Source organism: Sinohyriopsis cumingii, chromosome 16 (genome assembly GCF_028554795.1).
Source record: "Sinohyriopsis cumingii isolate HCF-2022 chromosome 16, ASM2855479v2, whole genome shotgun sequence".
Taxonomy (NCBI): Eukaryota; Metazoa; Mollusca; class Bivalvia; order Unionida; family Unionidae; genus Sinohyriopsis; species Sinohyriopsis cumingii.
The window spans coordinates 64,129,658-64,154,636 of record NC_142976.1 but is presented as its reverse complement, the minus strand read 5'-3'; the positions used below and the strand labels follow the sequence as shown (position 1 = coordinate 64,154,636).

At 42.9% G+C, this 24,979-nt stretch overlaps 1 protein-coding gene across 1 annotated transcript in view; it reads right to left on the bottom strand.

Moving 5' to 3' along the window:
• Positions 1-24,979, bottom strand: part of LOC149780589 (sodium-coupled monocarboxylate transporter 1-like) — a 108,968-nt gene that overhangs the window by 14,843 nt on the left and 69,146 nt on the right. The gene's annotated exons all lie outside the window — the stretch shown is intronic.

The window sequence follows — 24,979 nt, the reverse complement described above, 5'->3', positions numbered from 1 at the left end:
AAGCGAGCATGAGCTGTCACGTAAGCCGTAATGATGACATTTCCAAAAGGGTCGTCTTGTACAAAGTCCAAACCTTCTTCGTAATTGACCAAGATCAAATTCTCTCGAACGACGTCCACGTGTTTCATGTATTTGGTTTTGTCGTGAATCATCTGGAAGTAGCGGGAAGGTTCTGTCAAATATTCCGTTTTGGGTAAACACGGTCGTTGTGCCATTTTACCCCACAAGCAATTTAACATCACTTTGGCAAACGATCGCCTGCCTTCGTTTTTCTCGATGTGGTCTAATGAGATGCCTTCTTGTTCATAGTATTTCTCTTTCAATTGTATTTGGTCTTCGGGAGTGTGACACCAGGAAGGATAGCCGCTGGCTTCTTGCTTCAGTTTCAAAAAGGCATCCACGTAGTCGGCGAAAATGCCTTTCTGCGTGGGGTCACCCTTGTGGTATTGTTGTGTCTTGGGAAAGTGACAAATTTCGTACACTTCTAACAGTTGGTATCCCATGTCCAGAGCTTTGAACAATTCTACGCTGAGCCAGGTTCCCGTCAAGGCCCGTTCTTCCTGGGTGTGCTGACAAAATTGGTCTTGGTTGCACGTTTCGGCACAAGTACGGCACAAGGGAAACATCAGTTTGCCGTGGCAATGGTGAGGTAAGACGGGATGGTATAGGTTCGTGGGAGGCAAAACTTTACACTTGATCAAACCTTCGTATTGTCGAATGTTTTTCAGGTCGATGTGTTCCGTGAACAATTGTGGGTGCCCTGCAGGAAAGCGACAATATTTGCATACGTAGGAATACAGCGAACACACATCCAAGTATTTGATTTCTTCTCCTTTCTCTTCGTCGGCTTGATACAGCAAACAGGTGCCATTGGTCCTTCCTCCGTACAAACTTTCCCTCGGGTTCAGGGGGTCCATCAGCTTGTAACTTTCCACGACACGTTTAAACTCGGGATCGGTTTTCAAACGGTGATCGTACTCGTGTTCCCACATTTCCACCACTTGGTATCCTTGCTGTTCTAACTTTAGGCGTCGCTGACAAGTGTCCTGGTACAGGTCTTCCATGGTTCGTTGTAAAAACTGATTTTTAGTGCCACGGTCAGGGTAATAGACGGGGCATCCGTGAAATAAGCAACCGTTAAACTCGTACACGATCTTGGGGTTTTCTAAGTCCCAGCCATCGACTGAATGCGTTCCGATGGTCTTTTCGCCTCCTCCGTTGCGGGCATGCAGAATCCATTTGTCTTCCTTGTCGCACAAGTAATGTAACCAGCGTAGGGCTTTGACCGAGTATTGACGTTTGACATAGTGGATCGTTTGAGGACTGATGACAGCCACGGTGTTTTCAGGTATGAATCGTTGTTGATACACTAAGGAACACGCTTTGGCAATGGTGCAAGCTTCCTTCAAAGGATCGACCCCTCCGTGTTCCATGAACAGTTCTCGAAATTTTCCACAGCAACGCCGTAAAATGTCCACGTCGGAACGACAATACTTTAGCATTTCTTCCTGAAAGTCGAAGGGGTCGGAGGCATGAGCCTGGTACCAAGCGTAGAAAGCTTCTCGTTGTTCGGTACGCATGTTGTCGGGGTCGTAATAGTGAGCCTCAGGTAAATGGGGTAGAACGGCATGTTGATTGGCTTCCGTATTGAAAAAGTGTGGAAAGTACCCTTTAGCCATTTCTGTCATTCCAAACGTTTTAGGCATTCGACTCAAAGGCATGGCTAAGTAACTCATCGAATCTTTAAACTGCACTTGTCCCACTTGCATGAAAATGATTTTGGCTCCGTCTAAAGTCACTTTAGGACGTTCGGTGCCATGTTCCGTATAGTATCTAAGAAGAAACTGTCCATCGTATCCGGAGAAATTGTGAGCCATCACCGTGGCATGGCGATGACAATCTCCGTAACGTTCGATGTCCTCTTGGCTCCACGTCTTGTTGATGGGGTCTAAGACCCATTGGGCAAAATCGGCTAGCGTGTTCGGTCCTCGAAAGATTTTTTCACGTCCTCCAGGAATCTTGCTGCAGTGAGGGCAATGACTGAAGATAGGATCTTGAATGCACTTCTCGCACGCTCGATGAGCCACGCAAAAAATTAGGAATGTGAATGCCGGTCTCTTGCATGCATTCGAAATCGAAAAAGATGAAATTGCCTTTCTTCTTGTGACCGTCCTCTTTCTCTGGTGGGGGTTGGTATTTTTGCACGTAGCAGTCGTGTTCCAAATCCACGATGTGGTGACAAATGTGACATTTTTTCTTTCCTGAACATACGTGTGCCTTGGCACTATTGGTACGTAGGCCATGTCCACACGTAGGGCACAATCTCAGCAGTTGACAAGCACATTTCTGCTGTGAACCTTGCGTCTTCAGATGTTGTTGGTAACAGGCAGGGCTGACAAACGTGCGCAGACAAGCAGGACAATGTACTCTTTCTTGCCCTTCGCTCAGACAGGGTTGAGAGGCCAAACATCCTGGGCATTTCGATCCACAATGCTTGTGTTGCTCTCGATAATTATAACCACGGTCTCGTTTCTCACAGTAATATTTGTATCCCAGGAATCCAGTGATAGTGGTAATGGTATCGAAATGGTCATCGTTATGATAAAGGTGAATGTATTTTCCGTCTTTAAAGTCTTTCCCTCGAAACAACAGAGAACCGCGCACTTCTTAAGGGTACACTTTCAAGGTGTATCGTGGAACTAGGGCATCTTGCAATTTTTGCATCTCAGGAATGCCACAGGGTTTGTCTTTGGGCAAGTCGGCTTGTCGTAACAGGAGTTCTGCTTCACTTCGTTGTTTGGCTCGGTCCGATTTTCGAATAGTCTCCCAGGCTCTTTTCCATTCTACCGTGTCGTTTTTGTTGGCATAGGTTCGTCCCACCACGATGGCACGGGCTAAACACATCTGGTCTTGAGGGTTGTTAATTCGGACGAGACTTGTTTTGGTGTTGCGAAGGTCGTCCACCAAAAAGACCTTTTTGCGTCCAGTCCCTTGAGGAGGAGAGACGTGGGCCATTTTCAGTGTGGCTTTTCCATCGGTGATGTCAAACTGGTCATTAGATTGTTGTACGTGTTGAATCTTGTCCATGATTTTGGAAGGGGTTAGTTCTGCGGGTCTGCTAAACTCGATCCAAACAGGGGATTTCAAGCTGTCGTGATCTATGGATAGTGTCAAGCGATCGTCTTCTTTGGGTTGACATTGTCGCTTGAGTGCGGTGAGCAAAGAATCCCACATCTCGGTGATAAACCCTTCTGCTTTCTCTAAGGGTACGTCGGACTTGAAATCTTTAAACTTCACTGTGTAGGTGTAAGCCGTGGTTCTAAATTTTCTAGAGGAGCGCTTTTCCGTCTCTCGAATGGAATAGTACTTTTCAGGGTTGACTAAGAGTAGTTAAGTGGGATACTATACGTACAATGGGAATTAGCATTACGGAGACCCCTGGGACAATATACGTACAATGGAAATTTAACATGGCGAAAAATCGTGGGTCAATATACGTACAAGGGGATTTAACATGGGAATAAATCGTGGGTTAATATACGTACAAGGGGAATTTAACATGGGAAAAAATTGTGGGTTGATATACGTACAAGGGAAATTTAACATGGGGAATAGAGTTTGGGGATTGTTTAGGGACAAAGGGGAATTGAATATGGGATTTTTTTTTTAAATTTTTTTTTTTAAAAAGGGGTAGGCAATGGAAAGGCTATCTCTTTTCGAGAAATATGGCTGGCCCTGAAAGGGCCTTTGGGTTTATGTTAATATTAATATTAACATAGATGGCATCTGTCACATCTTCTTCTTCTTCTTAAACTCCTTCTAACTGCCGGTCCATACACAAGTACCCTCTTGAGACATCCTTGTCTTTCTATGTAAACTCTCCTCATCCATTGACTAGTATCTGTCCTATCAACAACAGTCCACTTGGACCTGACATACATGAGCATGTCCGTCCTAAACATCATGGAAGACACAAGGGTGGATGACTCAACTGTGGACCACATCTTGAAGCGACGAGAATAGGTGAATCAATGCAGTGAACTGCATTTATTTATAGGTACAGGAAGGATTGAAACGGATTGAATTCATTCACCAATCCGAACACGCGTTACAAAATTCAGTCAGCTCGCATCCAATCCGAAGAGAGCAGTCTATGACGTCACGTGGTCTATATGGATTAGTTAGCGCTTGTGTGCAGTCAATCTATGCGACAGTGATTCAACATGACGGAAACTCAGAAAACGATCCATTGGGGTGCACCAGCAGGGGAGACTGCCCAAGGGAACCCGGACTTACTTTCAGAAGAGGTACATTGGGATTTTGTGGATTTTCTTACCTCGCAAGAATTTGTTCCGGAACCTTCGTTACCTTCTTCATTACCGCAAGTGGAGAATTTTAGACAGAGACAGAAAGAAGAATTGGAGACATTTATGCAACGACAAAAGGAAGCGGAACAAGCTTTTCTCCTACAGCAACAGCAACAGCAACAAGAAGAGGTAAGAAAAAAACAACAGCAACAACAGCAAGAAGAAGTAGCAGCAAAGAAACAAGAGGGTGAAAATCAAACGGCTACGGTACTGTTGGACATTTTAGCGGAGTTAAGAAGTCTGAAACAAATGTATCAGACTTCTTTATCACGACCGAAGAGAATACGACCTTCCCGAGCTAAACACGCCAACCCTGTGACTAAGCCTGTCCTACCACCCTTAGTGATTTCAACCCAATCATCAGAAGTAGGCCTTGGCCGTGGCAAAGGCTTAAGGCAGTTAAAGTTGATTGGTTAAACTCACTCCTACACCAAAAAAAAAAAAAAGGCCCTTTTCAGGGCCACCCACATTTCTCGAAAAGAAATACAATTTCAATTTGCCAATAACTCAAAAATAAACCCCACCCATTTTACCCTTATAGTACGTGTCTGTGTATGAGTGCTTGAGTGTAGCTTCTTATTTTAAAATCAAAACTCAAAGACACTTACCTTATATCATTCATGTATTCTTTTATCCATTTTTTACAATCCAATTCACAATTCACCACAGAACACTTTAATTAAAAGTTCATTGACTTCTTCTTTCTCATTATTTAGTCTCTCTGTTTTTTGAATTTCTTCACCGTTTTTTCCTCATTTTCTTCCCTTCTTCTTTTCTTCTCCTGTTTCTTTGCCTCTTTTAAATAGAATTGTCTTCTTTCTTCCTCTTCATCCTCTGAAGAATCCCTCTCTTCTTCCGAAGAATCCCTCTCTTCTTCTGAAGAATCCTTCTTTTCTTCTGACTCCTCTTGTTTCTTTTTTGGGGCAATCTGGAGACCAATGTCCTTTTTCTTTACAATAATAACAGGTATCTTGACTTTTGTCTTTTTTAGCCCCTGTTTTTGTTCTTTTTTGACGGTCTGGACACTCTGAAGACCAATGCTCTTTCTTCTGACAGATATAGCAAGTATCTTGACTTTTATCTCGAAAGGAAGGAGAGTAGTCCGTCGGCTGGTCTGAAGAGAATTTTCTAATGACACCTCGCAAAGCTCTGACGAAACGTTCCATCTGGGTAGTCTCTTCCATCGTTGTGCTCGGCTTGAGAGTGAAATGAATAGTGAAAGGACAAGACACACACCCTTTTTATATACGCTGGTTTGCCAAGACTATAAATTAGTCTATGGTGTTTAAACTTGAGTCATTTTTGACGTTTTGCACTCAAGATGAAACGATCCCATTGATTCGAGAAGAAAGAAGAAGAAGAAGAAAGTAAGAGGCAGAAACGTGATCTATCGCCTCGTACCAGGGCTGAAATCTTGGCACAAATTCATGCCAGTGATTTTGAAGAGGACATGAGTGAACTAGAATCCGAACCCTCTAAACCAAGTTCGTCACCCTTAGTCAACCCTGAAAAATACTATTCCATTCGAGAGACGGAAAAGCGCTCCTCTAGAAAATTTAGAACCACGGCTTACACCTACACGGTGAAGTTTAAAGATCTCAAGACCGACGTACCCTTGGAGAAAGCAGAAGGGTTCATCAACGAGATGTGGGATTCTTTGCTCACCGCACTCAAGCGACAATGTCAACCCAAAGAAGACGATCGCTTGACACTATCCATAGATCACGACGGTTTGAAATCCCCTGTTTGGATCGAGTTTAGCAGACCTGCAGAACTAACCCCTTCCAAAATCATGGACAAGATTCAACACGTACAACAATCTAATGACCAGTTTGACATCACCGATGGTAAAGCCACACTGAAAATGGCCCACGTCTCTCTTCCTCAAGGGACAGGACGCAAAAAGATGTTATTGGTGAACGAGCTTCGGAGCATTAAGCGTAGTCTTATCCAAATTCACAATCCTCATGACCAGATGTGTTTAGCCCGTGCCATCGTGGTGGGACGAACCTATGCCAACAAGAACGACACGACAGAATGGAAAAGAACCTGGAATACTATTCAACGATCCGATCGAGCCAAACAACGAAATGAAGCAGAACTCCTGTTGCAACAAGCTGGCCTGTCCAAAGACACACCCTGTGGCATTCCTGAGATGCAAAAATTGCAAGATGCCCTAGCTCCACGCTACACCTTGAAAGTGCACCCTCAAGAAATGCGCGGGTCTCTGTTGTTTCGAGGCCAGGATTTTAAGGACGGAAAATACATTCACCTTTACTATCACGATGACCATTTCGATACCATTACCAGTATCACCGGATTCCTGGGATACGGTTATTATTGTGAGAAATGTGATTATGGTTATAACAATCGAGAGCAACACAAGCATTGTGGATTGAAATGCCCAGGATGTTTGGCCTCTCCATCCTGTCTGAGCGAAGAACCAGTGCCTTGTGCAACTTGTCTGCGCACGTTTGTCAGCCCTGCCTGTTACCAGCAACATTTGAAAACACAAGGTTCACAGAAGAAATGTGCTTGTCAACTCCTGAGATTGTGCCCTACGTGTGGACAAGTCATACTTACCAACAATGTCAAAGCACACGTATGTCGAGGAAAGAAAAAATGTCACATTTGTCACGACATCGTGGACTTGGAACACGAATGTTACGTGCAAAAATACCAACCCCCACCAGAGAAAGAGGACGGTCACAAGAAGAAAGGCAATTTCATCTTTTTCGATTTCGAATGCATGCAAGAGACTGGCATTCACATCCCTAATTTCTGCGTGGCTCATCGAGCGTGCGAGAAGTGCATTCAAGAACCTATCTTCAGTCATTGCCCTCACTGCAGCTAGATTCCTGGAGGACGTGAAAAAATCTTTCGGGGATCAAACACGTTAGCCGATTTTGCCCAATGGGTCTTAGACCCCATCAACAAGACGTGGAGCCAAGAGGACATCGAACGTTACGGAGATTGTCATCGTCATGCCACGGTGATGGCTCACAATTTCTCCGGATACGATGGACAGTTTCTTCTCAGATACTATACGGAACATGGCACCGAACGTCCTAAAGTGATTTTGAACGGAGCCAAAATCATTTTCATGCAAGTGGGACAAGTACAGTTTAAAGATTCGATGGGTTACTTGGCCATGCCTTTGAGTCGAATGCCTAAAACGTTTGGAATGACAGAAATGGCTAAAGGGTACTTTCCTCACTTTTTCAATACGGAAGCCAATCAACATGCCGTTCTACCCCATTTACCTGAGGCTCACTATTACGACCCCGACAACATGCGTACCGAACAACGAGAAGCTTTCTACGCTTGGTACCAGGCTCATGCCTCTGACCCCTTCGACTTTCAGGAAGAAATGTTAAAGTATTGTAGTTCCGACGTGCACATTTTACGACGTTGCTGTGGAAAATTTCGAGAACTGTTCATGGAACACGGAGGGGCCGATCCTTTGAAAGAAGCTTGCACCATTGCCAAAGCGTGTTCCTTAGTGAACCGCCAACGATTCATGCCTGAAAACACCGTGGCTGTCATCAGTCCTCAAACAACCCACTATGTCAAGCGTCAATACTCGGTCAAAGCCCTACGCTGGTTACATTACTTGTGCGACAAGGAAGACAAATGCATTCAGCATGCCCGCAACGGAGGAGGCGAAAAGACCATCGGAACGTATTCGGTCGATGGCTGGGACTTGGAAAACCCCAAGATCGTGTACGAGTTTAACGGTTGCTTATTTCACGGATGTCCCATCTGTTACCCTGACCGTGACACTAAAAATCAGTTTTTGCAACGAACCATGGAAGACTTGTACCAGGACACTTGTCAGCGACGCCTAAAGTTAGAACAGCAAGGATACCAAGTGGTGGAAATGTGGGAACACGAGTACGATCACCGTTTGAAAACCGATCCCGAGTTTAAACGCCTCGTGGAAAGTTACCAGTTCATGGACCCGCTGAACCCGAGGGATAGTTTGTACGGAGGAAGGACCAATGCCCCCTGTTTGCTGTACCAAGCCGACGAAGAGAAAGGAGAAGAAATCAAATACTTGGACGTGTGTTCGCTGTATCCCTACGTGTGCAGATATTGTCGCTTTCCTGTAGGGCACCCGCAATTGTTGACGGAACACATCGACCTGAAAAACATTCGACAATACGAAGGTTTGATCAAGTGTAAAGTTTTGCCTCCCACGAACCTATACCATCCCGTCTTACCTCACCATTGTCAAGGCAAACTGATGTTTCCCTTGTGCCGTACTTGTGCCGAAACGTGCAACCAGGACCAACCTTGCCATCACAGCCAGGAAGAACGTGCCTTGACGGGAACCTGGGTCAGCGTGGAATTGTTCAAAGCTCTGGACATGGGATACCAACTGTTAGAAGTGTACGAAATTTGCCACTTTCCCAAGACACAACAGTACCACAAGGGTGACCCTACTCAGAAAGGCATTTTCGCCGACTACGTGGATGCCTTTTTGAAACTGAAACAAGAAGCCAGCGGCTATCCTTCCTGGTGTCACACTCCCGAAGACCAAATACAATTCAAAGAGAAATACTACGCACAAGAAGGCATCTCTTTAGACCACATCGAAAAAAACGAAGGCAGGCGATCGTTTGCCAAAGTGATGTTAAATTGCTTGTGGGGTAAAATGGCACAACGACCGTGTTTACCCAAGACGGAATATTTGACAGAACCTTCCCGCTACTTCCAGATGATTCACGAAAAAACCAAATACATGAAACACGTGGACGTCGTTCGAGAGGATTTGATCTTGGTCAATTACGAAGAAGATCTGGACTTTGTACAAGACGACCATTTTGGAAATGTCATCATTGCGGCTTACGTGACAGCTCATGCTCGCTTAAAATTGTACGAAGCTTTAGAACTGTTAGAAGAACGCGTCCTGTACTTTGACACGGACGGTTTCATTTACATCGATCACCCGATTCAACAGCACCCTGACATCGAAGGAGACCGTTTAGGAGCCTGGACAGACGAGCATCCCGACGACAAGATTCTAAGTTTCGTCAGTGGTGGTCCCAAAAATTACGGCTACGAATACCGGGACAAACAAGGAGAAGTGCACACGACGTGCAAAGTGAAAGGACTGACTCTGAATCATCGTACCAGTCGAGTGGTCAACTTTGGGGTATTGAAAGAAGCCTTGCAATCGGGAGAGGATGGAAACTTTAAAGTGACCACCTATCAACCGAACAAGATTGTACGTTTACCCACTCACCACATCGTCAGTCGACCCTTGGAAAAAGTCTATCAAATTGTATACCAGAAGCGAGTGCGACTTCCCAATCACTTCACCTTACCGTACGGTCACGTCGGTATTGGTCTGTATATGAAAAGGAACCCTAGGCAAGATCGATAGTTCATTGTTCATTTAAGTAACTTACCATGTCGTTGACGAAGAAGAAACCAGATTGGTTAGGAGTCAAATGTTGGACATCACCGAGACCAGGGTTTTGAGGCTTGGACACAAGAGGTGGCCCAGTATGCACGAGAGTTATTCAAGGAAAAAAGTTACTTTTCAACCTGTGTTAGTGACGGTGCCAGAAGAACCCGTCACCCAGGACAGGACTGTCGTGGACAGGCCTTAAAGACCCTTTCGGGAGGACACTTGTGTGACCTTACCCCTACTATAGAACTGGTTAGAACTTTACCCAAAACATGTTGTACAGACACTTTTGTTTATTCCACGTTAATGGTTATCATGTGCCTTTTATTCTTGTACTTAAGCCTTTGGCTTTTATGTATTTTTGTCTTTCGTATTCATGTTTGAAACATTCAATAAACGTGTTCTGAAAAAGTATATAAACTCTTGTCTTGTTTGTTTTTCGTGTCACAAGTGACATTTCTCACACCATGGCTACCTCTGCTGTCTCTGCTCCCTCTTCCTCTACTGTCAAAGTCATCGACGAACACTTAGATCGTGCCAGTTGGGAGGCTTTGTATCTTCGTCATCCCTTTAACATGCTCATTGCTGGACCTAGCGGTTCAGGCAAAACCGAATTCGTCAAACGTTTGATCGAACATAAACATCATTTGATCGATCGACCACCTCAACGAATCGTGTGGTGTTACAAAGAGTGGCAATCGGCGTACAGCCTCTTGCGAGAAAGTCAAGGCGATTCCATCGTGTTTGTGGAAGGCATTCCTAAAGAAGACGATGGCATCGTCTCTGACTCCCGTCAAACCCATTTGGTCATTTTCGACGACATGTTAGGAGAAGACGAAGAAGAAATTAAACTGTGGTTCACGCGCAAAGGGCATCACCGTAATGCCAGTGTCGTTTACATCACCCAAAATTTGTTTCAACAAAGTAAAGCCCATCTCACCATCAGTCTCAATGCGCATTACGTGGTCTTGTTTAAAAGCCCTCGAGATAAATCGCAAATGCAAGTCTTAGCCAAACAGTTAGGAACGCCTTGGCTGACTCAGGCGTACGACGATGCCACTCAAACTCCACACGCCTATTTACTCGTCGATTTGAAACCTACGACTCCCGAGGATTTGCGATTTCGTACCCACTTGTTTCACCACTGGTGCCAAGGCGGAGGGCCTGTCCTGTACACGTCTCCGTCCTCGACTTCATTTCACTCACAAATCATTTTGAAACCTGGAGGGAGCGGTACTCTAGGAGGGGTCATCATTCGCTCACTCTTAAGATGGGATCCTAATGCCCCCAAAGTTATACCCAAGACAAAAGTCCAACGAAGCCCCAAGAAGAAAAAGACCAGGTCCCCAAGAAGAACTTCTCCAGTGGCAGGACCCTCCTCTGACCAGACACCACCACCACCCCGGAAAAAGAAAAGAAGCCCCCAGAAAAAGAAAAGTCCACAGAAAACTAGTCGCAAGAGAGGCACTTCGGCCATAACGCAACCTTACATTCGCAAACCACGACCTGCCACGGCGGTGACTGCGTCTCCGGCAGCTTCACGTTTGTTCACTTCTCCGTTAATGACACCAAGAACTGAAGAGTACTTGGAGACGTTAATCACACCAAGAACTTCTCCGTTGATGACCCCCAAAAGAACTTCCCCAGTGGCAGGACCTTCCAATTTAGTGGCAGTGGCTGCTGCTCACAAAGTACCTTCTCCCAAAATCAAAGTTCAAGAAAGATCGGGCGTGTTACAAAGTTTACTGGATTTGTCCAAGCAAGAACTGGCTCGATTTAGTCCGTTACATACCCCTGCACGACGTGTCATGCCTGTCCTCAAACTAATATGACGTAAAGACAATCAGTGGCGACGCGTTCCAGTATAAAAAAGGCCTGTGACCAAGTCGGGTATCAGTGTTTTTTGGTGCTCCTGAAGACGCAAAGATGTCACCCTCCAGAAAACCCCAAGGAAAGAAAAGGAAAGGACTGCCACCACGTTTAGCCAAACATGGGGACATGTTATCTGTCCTGTCCAAAGCTTCTCCACCCCTACGAAAAAAACTCATTTAAACAGCCTCCAAAGAGGTCATCGATACCGTGTGCGAATGTTGTTTGAACGTCTTGAAAGGCACGATCCCTTTGTCCAAACACCAGAAACAATGCTTAGGCAAACATCGTCACGTTCTTCGCCAAATGGTTCAAAAGAAAATTCCCATTCGTCAAAAGAAGAAGATGTTGGTCAACGTGGAGGCATTTTACCCCTCTTGTTAGGTCCCTTACTGAAAGGAGTCTTGGGAACCATGTTGGGAGGACTGGTGGGAACAAGATAAAAAGGCCTCGGAAGTTCCAAGATCTCAGAATCGACCCCTGACAACCCCATGAAAGGACGAAAACTAGCTTTAGTTCCTTACAAACGATGGATGGAATACCATCGGTGGCAAGAACAACACACCCCGCATTTACCTCCCAATCCCCATTTGAGCGAGATGTCCCAGTTACAACACGAATTGCAGTCCTTGATGGATCGCCAAGATTTGTCCGAAACAGAAAAATCGCAAAAGTACGGTCAACTCTTGCAACGACTGCAACTCTTTCACCAGAAAGCTTTAGACGAAACTGCTCTACCCACTCTGAAAGATTTTAAGACCCTGATGAAAAGTCCAGCACCATCACCAGTACCAGTACCAGTACCAGTACCACCAGTACCCGTGAACAAGACAGAAAAAGGAGAAGAAGAGGAAGGGTTTCAAACTCCACCAGAAAAAGTACGCAAGTTAACAACACCACCTACCTCCAGAATTGGGTGGATTAAAAAGATGATGGCCACCCCTTCTTCCTCACAAGAGAAAAAGAAAGTGAAGACAGAAGTGAAGAGAGAAGTGAAACAAGAACCGATATCCCCCGCTCAGACATCCTTCTCCTCTTCGACACCTATTGCTGGCCGCACACGCAAAGCATTGCAATCCAAGAAAATACCCCAAGAGAAAAAGAGTAGCATCCTCGAAGAGTGGGTGCCTTATTAACACACCAACCAACACAAAAAAAAAAATGGAAAAAGTCTTAGCCAGCATTTACTACGATCCCTCCCATCCTGCAGGTTACGCAGGAGTTCAAAAATTGTATCGTGCTGCCAAAACGCGACTGAAAAGTCTCCGTTTACCTCAAGTGCAACGATGGTTACAAGAACAAGCTACCTACACTTTACACAAACCCATTCGACGCAAGTTTGCCAGAAGTCGCACCCGAGTGGAAGGCATCGATCATCAATGGCAAGCCGATTTAGCCGATGTCTCTCATTTGGCCAGCTACAATCGTGCCTACAAATATTTGTTTTGTGTCATCGACGTCTTTTCCAAATTTGCCTGGGTCGTGCCCTTGACTTCCAAATCGAGCAGCGAGTTAGTGCGAACCCTGCAACGAGTGTTGAAACAAAGTGGTCGTCACCCTCTTCGATGGCAAACGGACAAAGGTACCGAATTTCTGAACCAAATTTTCCAAAAAGAATTAAAGAAACGTGACATTCATTTTTTTACCACCGAGAATCCCGAAACCAAAGCCAGCATCGTGGAACGTTTTCAACGCACTTTGAAAGAACGCATGTGGAAATATTTTACGCATCACCACACTCTGAAGTATATCGACATCTTACCGCACCTGGTGCAAGCGTACAACCAATCTTACCATCGAAGCATCGGACGTTCCCCGCAAGAAGTGACTCCCGACAACGAAGTGTTGGCGTTTGAGCGTCTGTTTGGTACGTCCCCGACGAGGGCTGTCCCCGAGAAAAGTGGAATGTTGGCCGTAGGAGATTGGGTGTGCATTGGCAAAACCAAACGCACTTTCGACAAAGGTTACTTACCTAACTGGACGACCGAATTGTTTCGCGTCACTGGACGAGTGCATGGCCGTCATCCTACCGTCTATAAATTGGAAGACATGAACGGAGAAGTGCTCAAAGGAACGTTTTATTTGCCCGAGTTACAACGTGTCACCAAAAAAGAAGACAACGTGTACGACATCGAAAACATTCTCGAACGCAGAACCCGTAAAGTGGGCAAACGACGTGTCAAAGAAGTCAAAGTACGTTGGAAAGGATATCCACCCAGTTTTGATTCTTGGATCGACGCTTCGCAAGTCATCGACTATAAAAAGAAGTGACCATCATGCCCTTTCACACAGCAGACGCAGCTACGTCGACCACTCCTCCTTCACCTAGTTCTTCTGTGCAAGACTGACAAAAGCAACCCTTGTGGGTGTGGTGTGGAGAACGTGTGCCTAAAACGCAAATCGTCTTTTTCTGCCAAATCTTCGTGGTGTATTGTGTCATCGGGGCAGCCATCGCCAATTTGAGTTTGCAACAAGGAGACAAACAATTGTGGACCATTTTATTGAGCAGTTGCATCGGTTACCTGCTTCCTAATCCCTCCTTGAAATTCACCTCGAACGGGAACCCCGGGAACCTTGTGTCCAGTGCCAGTGCCAGTCACCACTTCAATCACAACCAGAACCCCATTTTGGGCGGAGACACGCCTCTGACGTCCACTAACCCCTCGGACAGCCACAGAACTCTGGAATTATGAGTCACCAAAACCAATTTTACTTAACTTTACCCAGTGACAGTTCCATGGAGGTGTTTCCCAAGAACACGTTGTGCTGTTACACGGCCAAATTACCTCAAGCTATCCAGTTAGATCACGAAGCCCATTGGGAAGTGGCTTTAGTAGAAATGATTCACCCGACCCAAGTCCTCAATGTCCTTCCCAATCAAAATTTTTTTGATGTGGAAGTTCATGACGAGCAAATGCAACAGTGGATGGATAGCAATGTCAAATATGACAAGAAAACCCGTACACAAAAGTACACCACCTATCACTTGTTCATTCCCCCAGGCTATTATTTTAGTGGTCAACATTTGGTCAGCACCATAACCTCCAGGTTTAATGTCGTGTTTCTGAAAGCTTTGGAGCATGTCAACAAAAGTGTCACCATGGAGTACCACAAAGCAGCTCGTCGCTTCTTGATGAAATTTGAACGAAGTAAAATCATCTCCATTTTATTTTGTCCTGAATTGTTTGACATGTTGGGCGGAGACATGGACATGAGAAAGGTCATGCTCAAGAAAAAACGAATTACCCATCGTTTACGACAACGAGTCTTTTAGCAAGTTATTTCGTGCCCCGGTAGAACTGAACCAAGGACTGAATTTGATGTTCGTGTATTCCGATGTGGTGGAGTACAACGTGGTGGGACACACCTCCGTACCGTTACTGCGTGTCATTCCTTTCAAAGTGGATTCTGCCACGAACGCTGACGAGGAAGGTGGAAACACTTACCACGTCCACCGCGAATTTGTTCATCCTCACTATTTGCCTGTCAGTAAGTCGTATTTGGACACGGTCAACATTGCTATAAAAGGAGATCTGGGACAAAATATTCCATTCACCAAAGGAAAAGTCACGGTGAAACTCCATTTTCGAAAACGGTTCTCTCACGACTCGTAAGTAAGTCATGTATCCAGTGTACCGAGGGGTTGCTCGACAGCGAGGACACGGTTTAGGAGACATGTTAAAATCGGCCTTTCGTTCGGTGACCCCGGTGTTGAAACCGATGGTGACACGCGGATTGCACGCCTTGAAAGATGCGGCACTGACGCAAGGCAAAGAATTTCTCCAAAATGTCATCATCGACAAACAAAACCCTAAAGAAGCCTTCATGAGGGCAGGCAAAAATGTCTTGCTGCAAACGGGCAAAGACATTTTAGGCCAACGAGAAACACCTATGAATGCCCTGCACGCTACCGAGTCAGGCATTCAGCAAGGACAAGGCAGAAAGAGACGACGAAGAAAGCACCCTTTCACCAGCGAGAAAGGCCAAGAAAAGAAGAACCGTTCGAGACTTAGACGTTTTCGATTATTGAGAAAAGAGACAAAAAAATGATGCACCGAGAATCTTGCGCTTGTTCCAAGACGGAACTGGATCTGTTTGCCATGCCCCCCACCATGATGACGATGCAAGAATCCCAGTGGGTGGAATTTCACCCCGTCTCCTCACTGACCGATTCCGCTCCCATCGAGTTTGAAATCAAAGGACAGCCCGAAGATTACATCGATCTGAATAGCAGTTACTTGTACCTGAAAGTCAAAATTCTAGATAAGACTGGAGGTGCTATAGACGATGAAGCAGTAGCTCCCGTCAACAATTTCATGCATTCCTTGTTCAGTGGAGTGGACTTGTATTTGAATAACAAACTGGTCAGTAGCAGCATGGATACTTACCCTTATCGTGCCTACCTGGAAAATCTCTTGACGTACGGAATAGATGCCAAGAACACTCATCTCAATGCCTGTGTGGTATGGGAAGCTGACGAACCTACCAAGTTTGAAATATTGGAAACTGATGAAAAGAAAGACAACAATGATGGATTTGTAGAACGAAGAAAGAGAATCACGGGAGCCGACACAAGTTTAGAACTGATGGATCGTTTGCATTTGGACATGTGGTTGCAAGAAAAGTATTTGCTGAACGGGGTGGATGTCCGCCTGAGACTGAATCGTAGCAGTGCCGCTTTCCATTTGATGGCTGATAGTGACGGTTACAAAACCAAAATCCTAGAAGCCAGACTCTACGTACGCCGTGTGGAAGTGTTACCTAAAGTGGGAAACGACATCAGTCAGACGTTGAGCAGAACGACCGCCAAGTATCCCATACGACGCGTGGAAGTGAAAACCTTCACCATTCCCAAGGGACAGCGATCCATGATCGAAGATCATCTGTTCCAAGGACAGTTACCCAAACGTTTGATCGTTGGTATCGTCTAGAATACAGCCTTCAACGGAGCTGCCGAAAAAAATCCTTTCTACTTTCAACACTTTGGCGTGTCCAAAATCGAAGTCAGTCGCGATGGCAAGACCTTGTGTACCCGACCTTTCGAACCTGACTTTACCAAGAAGAATTACTTGAGATCGTACTTGTCCCTGTACGAAGCCACCGGACAGTTAGGAACCAATACCAGTCACGGTATTACGTACGAGGATTATGCAGGAGGCTACGCTTTGTGGGCTTTCGATTTCACTCCAGACCAAGGCAGCGACGAGGGACATTTCCACCCTACAAAATCCGGCCAGATTCGTGTGGTAATTCAGTTTAAAGACCGAGACCCTGATGAAACGGTGAACGTCATCCTGTATGCAGAATTCGATAATACTATAGAAATCAACAGTTTGAGAGAAGTCATCCTAGATTACTAGAAACCATGGAAGACTGTTATCCCTCTTTACCTAGTGGAGAAACTTTTAGTGTTGGATTATTGTTAAAAAATGTTAGAGTTGTTATTTAGTGTTAAGTGATTTTTGAATAAAAAATGTTGTGTTTTGAAAAAAATGCCTTTGTCTTTTGTTTAGCTATAAGAATGTTGGATTGATGCTCTTTCATTTCTTACTATCCCTCTCATGACACTCACTAAACGTTGCGACTCAAAAACCGTGTGGGGGATGTTTTCCTTCACGTCGGCGCTTTGACTTTAAGAACCGGGTTGTTTCCAGTCTAACCATCCATTGTCGACTCATCCTCCTAAGAAGATGTGCTCCAAACTAGCTAAACTCAACGAAGCCTACGTGAATTTGCATAGGGTCAGACACAGTCTGATACCGAAGCCAGAAGAAATAGAGAATGTGAGAATGTTAAAAATCACTGAAGACCTGATAGAAGAGCTCTTCAGAGAAGAAATGAACAGGGAAAAAGAAGAATAGACAGAGAAGTACAGACTTCAGAGACAGCAGCAACAACAACAACAACAGCAGCAGCAACAACCTGAAGCTGACAGAGGCTTTGTCGATTGTCGTATCGACACCAAAGAGTTCTTCTTCTCTTTCCGAAGATTCAGACCTATCGCCAGAAAGTCTATCCTCAGAGGACATCGCATTCTTAGAAACTAAAAAAGAATGCCATAGCAAAACAAAAAAAACAGGCCTTTTCAGGGCTACCCCAATACTCTAGAAAAGAAATAACCATCGATTTGCCAATGTGTGTAGGTAGAGTAGTGTGAAAATAAACACTAACTCTTTTTTAAAAAATGTGAGGGTATGTGTTTGTGAGTTTGTTGTTTGTAAGTGATCAAGTACGTTTGCGTGGATAGTAGATTAAAATGATGTCTTTATTTGTTGTTTGAGGTGTAGATTTAGGGGTTAGATTGGATTGCTTTGAGTATGTGGATAGTCAATTGAAGTGATTTATAAAAAATTTTAAAATAGTGATGGGTAGCATAAAAAAGTGAGTGAGTGTTTCTTTTAGGTCCGCGCGTTGTTGTTTTTGGTCATGATGTAGGTAACATCAATTTTATGTTTTTAGGGGGATGTTTTCCTTCACGTCCGCGCTTTCACTATAAATTGAAACTCGTTCGGCAGTCTAGCTACCCTTGTTGATTGATCAACACAAGAATGAATAGTAGCAGAATAAGCAAACTTGTTGAACTCCAGATACATCTGGAATATGTAAGGCGCCTGGTAAATGAACTGGCTGTGGAGGCTATAGTAGAAGAAGAAAGAATAAAGAAGGAAGAGGAGGAGAGAAGACAGAAGGAAGAGGAGGAAAAGAAACTAGAAGAGAGGATGTCGTACAATATTCCCGAAACAGAGGATTGGGGTGTTGAAGCGAATCATCCTCCCTCTGCGCTCCCCAGAAGAAAGGTGAAAGGAGACTGGGGAAGAAGATGCGTGTGTGGCGCCAGGCCAGGAAGGTGCAACCATTAGATAGGTGCATCTGGAGTTCAAAAAAAACCAGCCCTTTTAAGGGCTACCCAATACTCTAGAAAAGAAATAACTATCGATTTGCCAATGTGTGTGTGTGTGTGTGTGTGTGTGTGTGTGTGTGTGTGTAGGTAGAGTAGTGTGATTATAAACACTAACTCTTTTTTAAGATAGTGTGAGGGTATGTGTTTGTGTGTTTGTGCTTGTAAGAGCTAAGGTATGTTTGTGTGAATAGTAGATTATGGATTTTGTTTATTGTTTCTTAGCGTATGTGGAGAGTATAGTTAGGGTTCTGTAAGCGCTCACGTACGATTGTGTAGATAGTAGATTATGGATTTGTTTATTGTTCTTAGCGTATGTGTTTGTGTGTTTGTGTTTGTGTGTTTGTGTTTGTACCCGCTCAAGTACGATTGTGTGAATAGTAGATTATGGATTTGTTTATTGTTTCTTAGCGTATGTGGAGAGTAAAGTTTGGGTTTTTATTATATGAAATGAGAAAGTATAGTTTGGGTTTTATTATATGAAATGAAAAAGTAGGGGGGATGTTTTCCTTCACGTCCGCGCGTTGTTGGGTCCTGATCTAGGTAAGATCAATTTTATGTTTTAAGGGGGATGTTTTCCTTCACGTACGCGCTTTACGTATAAGAACCCACAGTATTCGTCGTTCAAACAATTCTACAGAGAAGATGGCTTCGAACCACCTGGATAAATTTCAATCATTGCAAGACGTCCTTGACAATTTGGGCATGATAGAACAAATGCTAGTACGACTCGTTGAAGACCACTATTCTTATAGTCCGCATAGAGTAAAAATGGAGATTAACAACTTACGAAAAGCAAAGGACATGATAAGTGGTGTAATGAAGGAAATAAAAGAGGAGAAGGAGGATGAAGAGGAAAAGATCAGAATACGAACATGGAACGAAAAAATTGAAAAAGAAGAAGAAAATGAAAAGAGGAAGAAAGAAGAGGAGGAAGAGAAGAAGAAAGAAGAGCAGGAGAAAAAAAAGAAAGAAAAGAAGAGAAAGAGTGTTGGAGATAAAATAAGAACTTGGTGGAGAAAAAGAAGAAACTAGAAGCAGAAGAAAACCCAAAGGCCCTTTTCAGGGCCAGCCATATTTCTCGAAAAGAGATAGCCTTTCCATTGCCTACCCCTTTTTTAAAAAAAAAATTTAAAAAAAAAAATCCCATATTCAATTCCCCTTTGTCCCTAAACAATCCCCAAACTCTATTCCCCATGTTAAATTTCCCTTGTACGTATATCGACCCACAATTTTTTCCCATGTTAAATTCCTCTTGTACGTATATTAACCCACGATTTATTCCCATGTTAAATCCCCTTGTACGTATATTGACCCACGATTTTTCGCCATGTTAAATTTCCATTGTACGTATATTGTCCCAGGGGTCTCCGTAATGCTAATTCCCATTGTACGTATAGTATCCCACTTAACTACTACTAAGGGTGGTGAACTTTGTTTAGAGGGTTCGGATTCTGGTTCACTCATGCCCTCTTCAAAATCACTGGCATGAATTTGTGCCAAGACTTCAGCTCTGGTACGAGGCGATAGATCACGTTTCTGCCTCTTACTTTCTTCTTCTTTCTTCTCGAATGAATAGGATCGTTTCATCTTGAGTGCAAAACGTCAAATGGCTCAAGTTCAAACACCATAGACTAATTTATAGTCATGGCAAACCAGCGTATATAAAAGGGTGTGTGTTTTGTCCTTTCACTATTCATTTCACACTCAAACCGAGCACAACGATGGAAGAGACTAGCCAAATCGAACGTTTCATCAGAGCTTTGCGAGGGGTCATTAGAAAATTCTCTTCAGACCAGCCGACGGACTACTCTCCTTCCTTTCGAGATAAAAGTCAAGATACTTGCTATATCTGTCAATAGAAAGGGCATTGGTCTTCAGAGTGTCCAGACCGTCAAAAAAAAAAAAAGGGGTTATAAAAGACAAAAGTCAAGATACCTGTTATTATTGTCAAGAAAAAGGACATTGGTCTCCAGATTGCCCAAAAAAGAAACAAAATGAGTCAGAAGAAGAGAGGGATTCTTCAGAGGAAGAAGAGGAAGAAAGAAGACAATTCTATTTACAAGAGGCAAAGAAAAAGAAACAGGAGAAGAAAAGAAGAAGGGAAGAAAGTGAGGAGGAAGAAGAGGAAAAGCCTGTGACGGGGAAGAAATTGAAAAAACAGAGAGACTAAACAATGAGACAGAAGAAGTGTATGAACTTTTTAAAGTGCTCTGTTGTGAATTGTGAATTGGATTGTAACTATTGATAAAAGAATACATTCATTATATAAGGTAAGTGTCTTTGAGTTTTGATTTTAAATAAGAAGCTACACTCACGCACTCATATACACGTACTATAGGGGTAGAATGGTTTTTTTTTGTTGATTTTTGAGTTATTGGCAAATTGAAAGGCTATCTCTTTTCGAGAGACGTGGGTGGCCCTGAAAAGGGCCTTTTTGGTGTAGGGGTGAGTTTAAGCAATCAACTTTAACTGCCTTAAGCCTTTGCCACGGCCAAGGCCTACTTCTGGACTGCGTACTGTTGATGATGATGATGATGATTTGGTTGAAATCACTAAGGGTGGTACGGTAGGCTTAGTCACAGGGTTGACGTGTTTAGCTCGGGAAGGTCGTATTCTCTTCGGTCGTAATAAAGAAGTCTGATACATTTGTTTCAGACTTCTTAACTCCGCTAAAATGTCCAACAGTACCGTGACCGTTTGATTTTCACCCTCTTGTTTCTTTGCTGCTACTTCTTCTTCTTCTTGTTTTTTTCTTACCTCTTCTTCTTGCTGCTGTTGCTGTAGGAGAAAAGCTTGTTCCGCTTCCTTTTTGTCGTTGTATAAATTTCTCCAATTCTTCTTTCTGTCTCTGTCTAAAATTCTCCAGTTGCGGTAATGAAGGTAACGAAGGTTCCGGAACAAATTCTTGCGAGGTAAGAAAATCCACAAAATCCCAATTTACCTCTTCTGAAAGTAAGTCCGGGTTCCCTTGGGCGGTCTCCACTGCTGGTGCACCCCAATTGATCGTTTTCTGAGTTTCCGTCATGTTGAATCACTGTCGCATAGATTGACTGCACACAGGCGCTAGCGAATCTATATAGACCACGTGACGTCACAGGCTGTTCTCTACGGATTGGATGCAGACTGACTGAATTTTGTAACGCGTGTTTGGATTGGTCAATGAACTCAATCCATTTCAATCCTTCCTCTACCTATAAATAAGCGCAGTTCACTGCATTGATTCACCTGTTCTCGTCGCCTCAAGATGTGGACCACAGTCGAATCATCCACCCTTGTGTCTTCAATGATTTTTAGGACGGACATGCTCATGTATGTCCGATCCAAGTGGACCGTTGTCCACAAGTCAGACACCAGTCTGTGGATACAAAGGGTGTACGTGGAGAGACAAGGTTGCCTCAAGAGGACACTGATTTATGGCCCTCGAGTAAGACGCAGCTTGAGGACAAGAAGATGCCGCAAATGCCCTTTATGTTAAGGGCATATTAACATAAATGCAAAGGCCCTTTTCAGGGCCACCCACATTTCTCGAAAAGAGATTGACTTTCCATTGCCTACCCCTTTTTTATTTTTTATTTTTTATTTTTTTTTAAAAAAAACAACAAAAAAAATCCCATGTTCAATTGCCTTTGTCCCATGAATGGATATTTTTTTTCTCCCATTGTTCCAATGCATTTGTCCCTAGAGTGGATATTTCCTTTCTCCCATGTTAAATTCCCTTGTCCCCAGAGTGGATGTCTTTTTTTTCCCATGTTAAATTTCCATTGTCCCAGAGTGGATATTGCTTCCCATGTTAAATTTCCATTGTTCCCAGAGTGGATATACCCCTATTTAACATTAAAGTCCCCTTGTCCCTAGGTTGTCCCCATTCACTACTACCGTTTAATACTCACAAGGTCGTTTAGTAATAAATACTATCATTAGATACATGCGAACCAGAGATAAAAAGGTCACTGTTACAAATGCTGTTACCAGCGGGGTATAGAAGAGGTCACAAATATAACCTCATACCTGCTCTTTGAACCCCAAAATTACTATTATCCAAAATGTACTGGTATTGAAAACCAATTGTTCAAATAAAGTTATGACTATTGATTTCATGCAGTCGCAGTGAAAATATCTTATTTTCCAAAATTTAAAGTAACTTCAAAATAGCATCAGTTTATCTTCTGAAGCAAACCTCTGCAAATACTGAATTAAAAAAAAATCGCCGAGTAGAATCAATAGCTGAAACGAAAAATTAATGTAGATAAACAAAAATAAAAATAAAAAAAATAATAGAATAGTAAAGAAATTTTAGCTTAAATATTACAAGGCAATTAAAGTGCAACAAATCAAACGAGAATTGTGATGAAAACCTTGTGAGTTCTCACACAGATATTAAATTAGAAAGAAAACAAATGCTTTAGAAAGAATGTTGTCTCTCGCTAAGCACACAGAACATTAGCATCGTCTGAGGTCCATAAACAAATTGGTATACTAACAGTAATATACATATACTAGTTTAAGATGACTGAGACTGCAGCGGATTGACTCAAAGATTATGAAACGTGTAAGAGAACTTGGACCACTGGCAATAAGTTGTTTTCAAAATAACTTAAGACACACCTTTGATAAAATGTACATTTTAAAATTCTGAACGGATCTGAGTTATTGTGGTAATGCAAGTAATCAAATCAGAATAATTGTTGATGTTTTAATGAGCGTAAGCGGAGAATTGAGTACACTAGAAAACTCCATCATATATGCATATGAGTTGGAGAAAATAGTTTCTAGGTCGTACTATTTACCTGCCAATCGCTAATACAAGTACGCGTGTTTACCAAAGATGTTGTAGCAGCTAGTGCAAGCTAAACAAAAATCACTTACCCAGGAACATGATATCAGTATTGCGATTATGGTAACCTAACTTAATAAACAAAATTGTTACATTTTGAAAACAAAGTATGTATTGATTTGAAACTAAACATAGCATGGGTTTCCTTAAGTTTCGGCAAATTCGCCGTCATTAGTGGATTACGAATATGATGTAAGCAATCTAAGGTCAAAACATAAATATTCGCTGCCTATCATTTTGTGGGAAAATACCAATATATTTCTGGCGAAGGTAAAGGTATTATTTTCTAAAATTGTAGCTATCATCTGTAAGATCGAATTGAAAGAAACCGTTTTAATACTTCGAACATACCGAACTTTTTTTACAAGTGTCGTTCGCCTTTATTCAGAGAACACTCATATATTTTGTTTTCACATCGAAGAAGAATAATATTTTACATTCTCGTTTCTTGTGTTCAGTAGTAATGATCTTATAAATCAAACTGACTGTCGTCTCTAATATGTGATGTTAAGTTCCGCACATGCGCATCTAACTTATTTTGACCGGTCTACCAGTTTCTCAGCTGTATGGTTTCTTCCACTGTCCAATCGTTCCCTAGAGTCAATTATTTTCATTGGTCTTAGGTTTGGCTTGAAGCTGCACTGTCTGGTGTCCTTTTGTAGTAGATACTTTCTGAGTTCTATTTGTACTTCCTTCTTTTTGCAATCTTTCTATTAGATGTTTAATCTTTGTTTCATTCTTTTTGATCAAATTCTCTTCAGCTTCATTCTGCAGACATCGTAGTGATATGACTGAACAATGGTTAAAGCTAGGTTAAAAATCCAAACACACACACACACACACACACACACACACACAGACACAGACACAGACACACACACACACACAATAACTTAGCGAGAAACTGGATACAACCTGTTTTTCTCCGAAATGTTCCGATTATTAATTTGATAGCAGCAGTTCGAAACATCCAAGCGTTGTATAGGATTCTTAACAGTTCCACACTTCATATTATCAGAAAGGCATAACCACGATATCTATACCAACCATTAAAATAAAATGGTTAATCGTGATGAATGGTGACGTAATTTATATTGCAATAGCATTAAGGAATCTTTGCTTATTTGATTCACGTGTGTTTTTCATTACGAAGTAAATAAAATTCCGAGACAACTTTACAGTTTTGGTTCGCCGTAAAATCTACATCCTAAATGATAAAAGCTGAGGAAAATGTTTTTGAAGGCTTACAATATCTAATCAATAGTAGAGCTGCTCTTAACGGATCATGACGTACCCATAACTTCAACTGATACCTTAAAAATTCACGGTGAAGCGCCTAGTCTACTGGATCTAAGTTGTAATTACGTTTGATAAATGGTCTGGATACTCAAAGTGCATGGCTACAAGCATGGACAACTTTTGCATTCGAATTTATATGCAATTGCCTTCAATTTGGTATTTGGAATAATTCATTTTTTATTGTTCATGGATTTTGTTTTCTTTCAGTCATGGATCATCTTCGTGAATCAAAATACGCACTCACCCAACCATTATGTTAGTTCGTGTTCCCTTAATTTTTGTTACTTTATTCT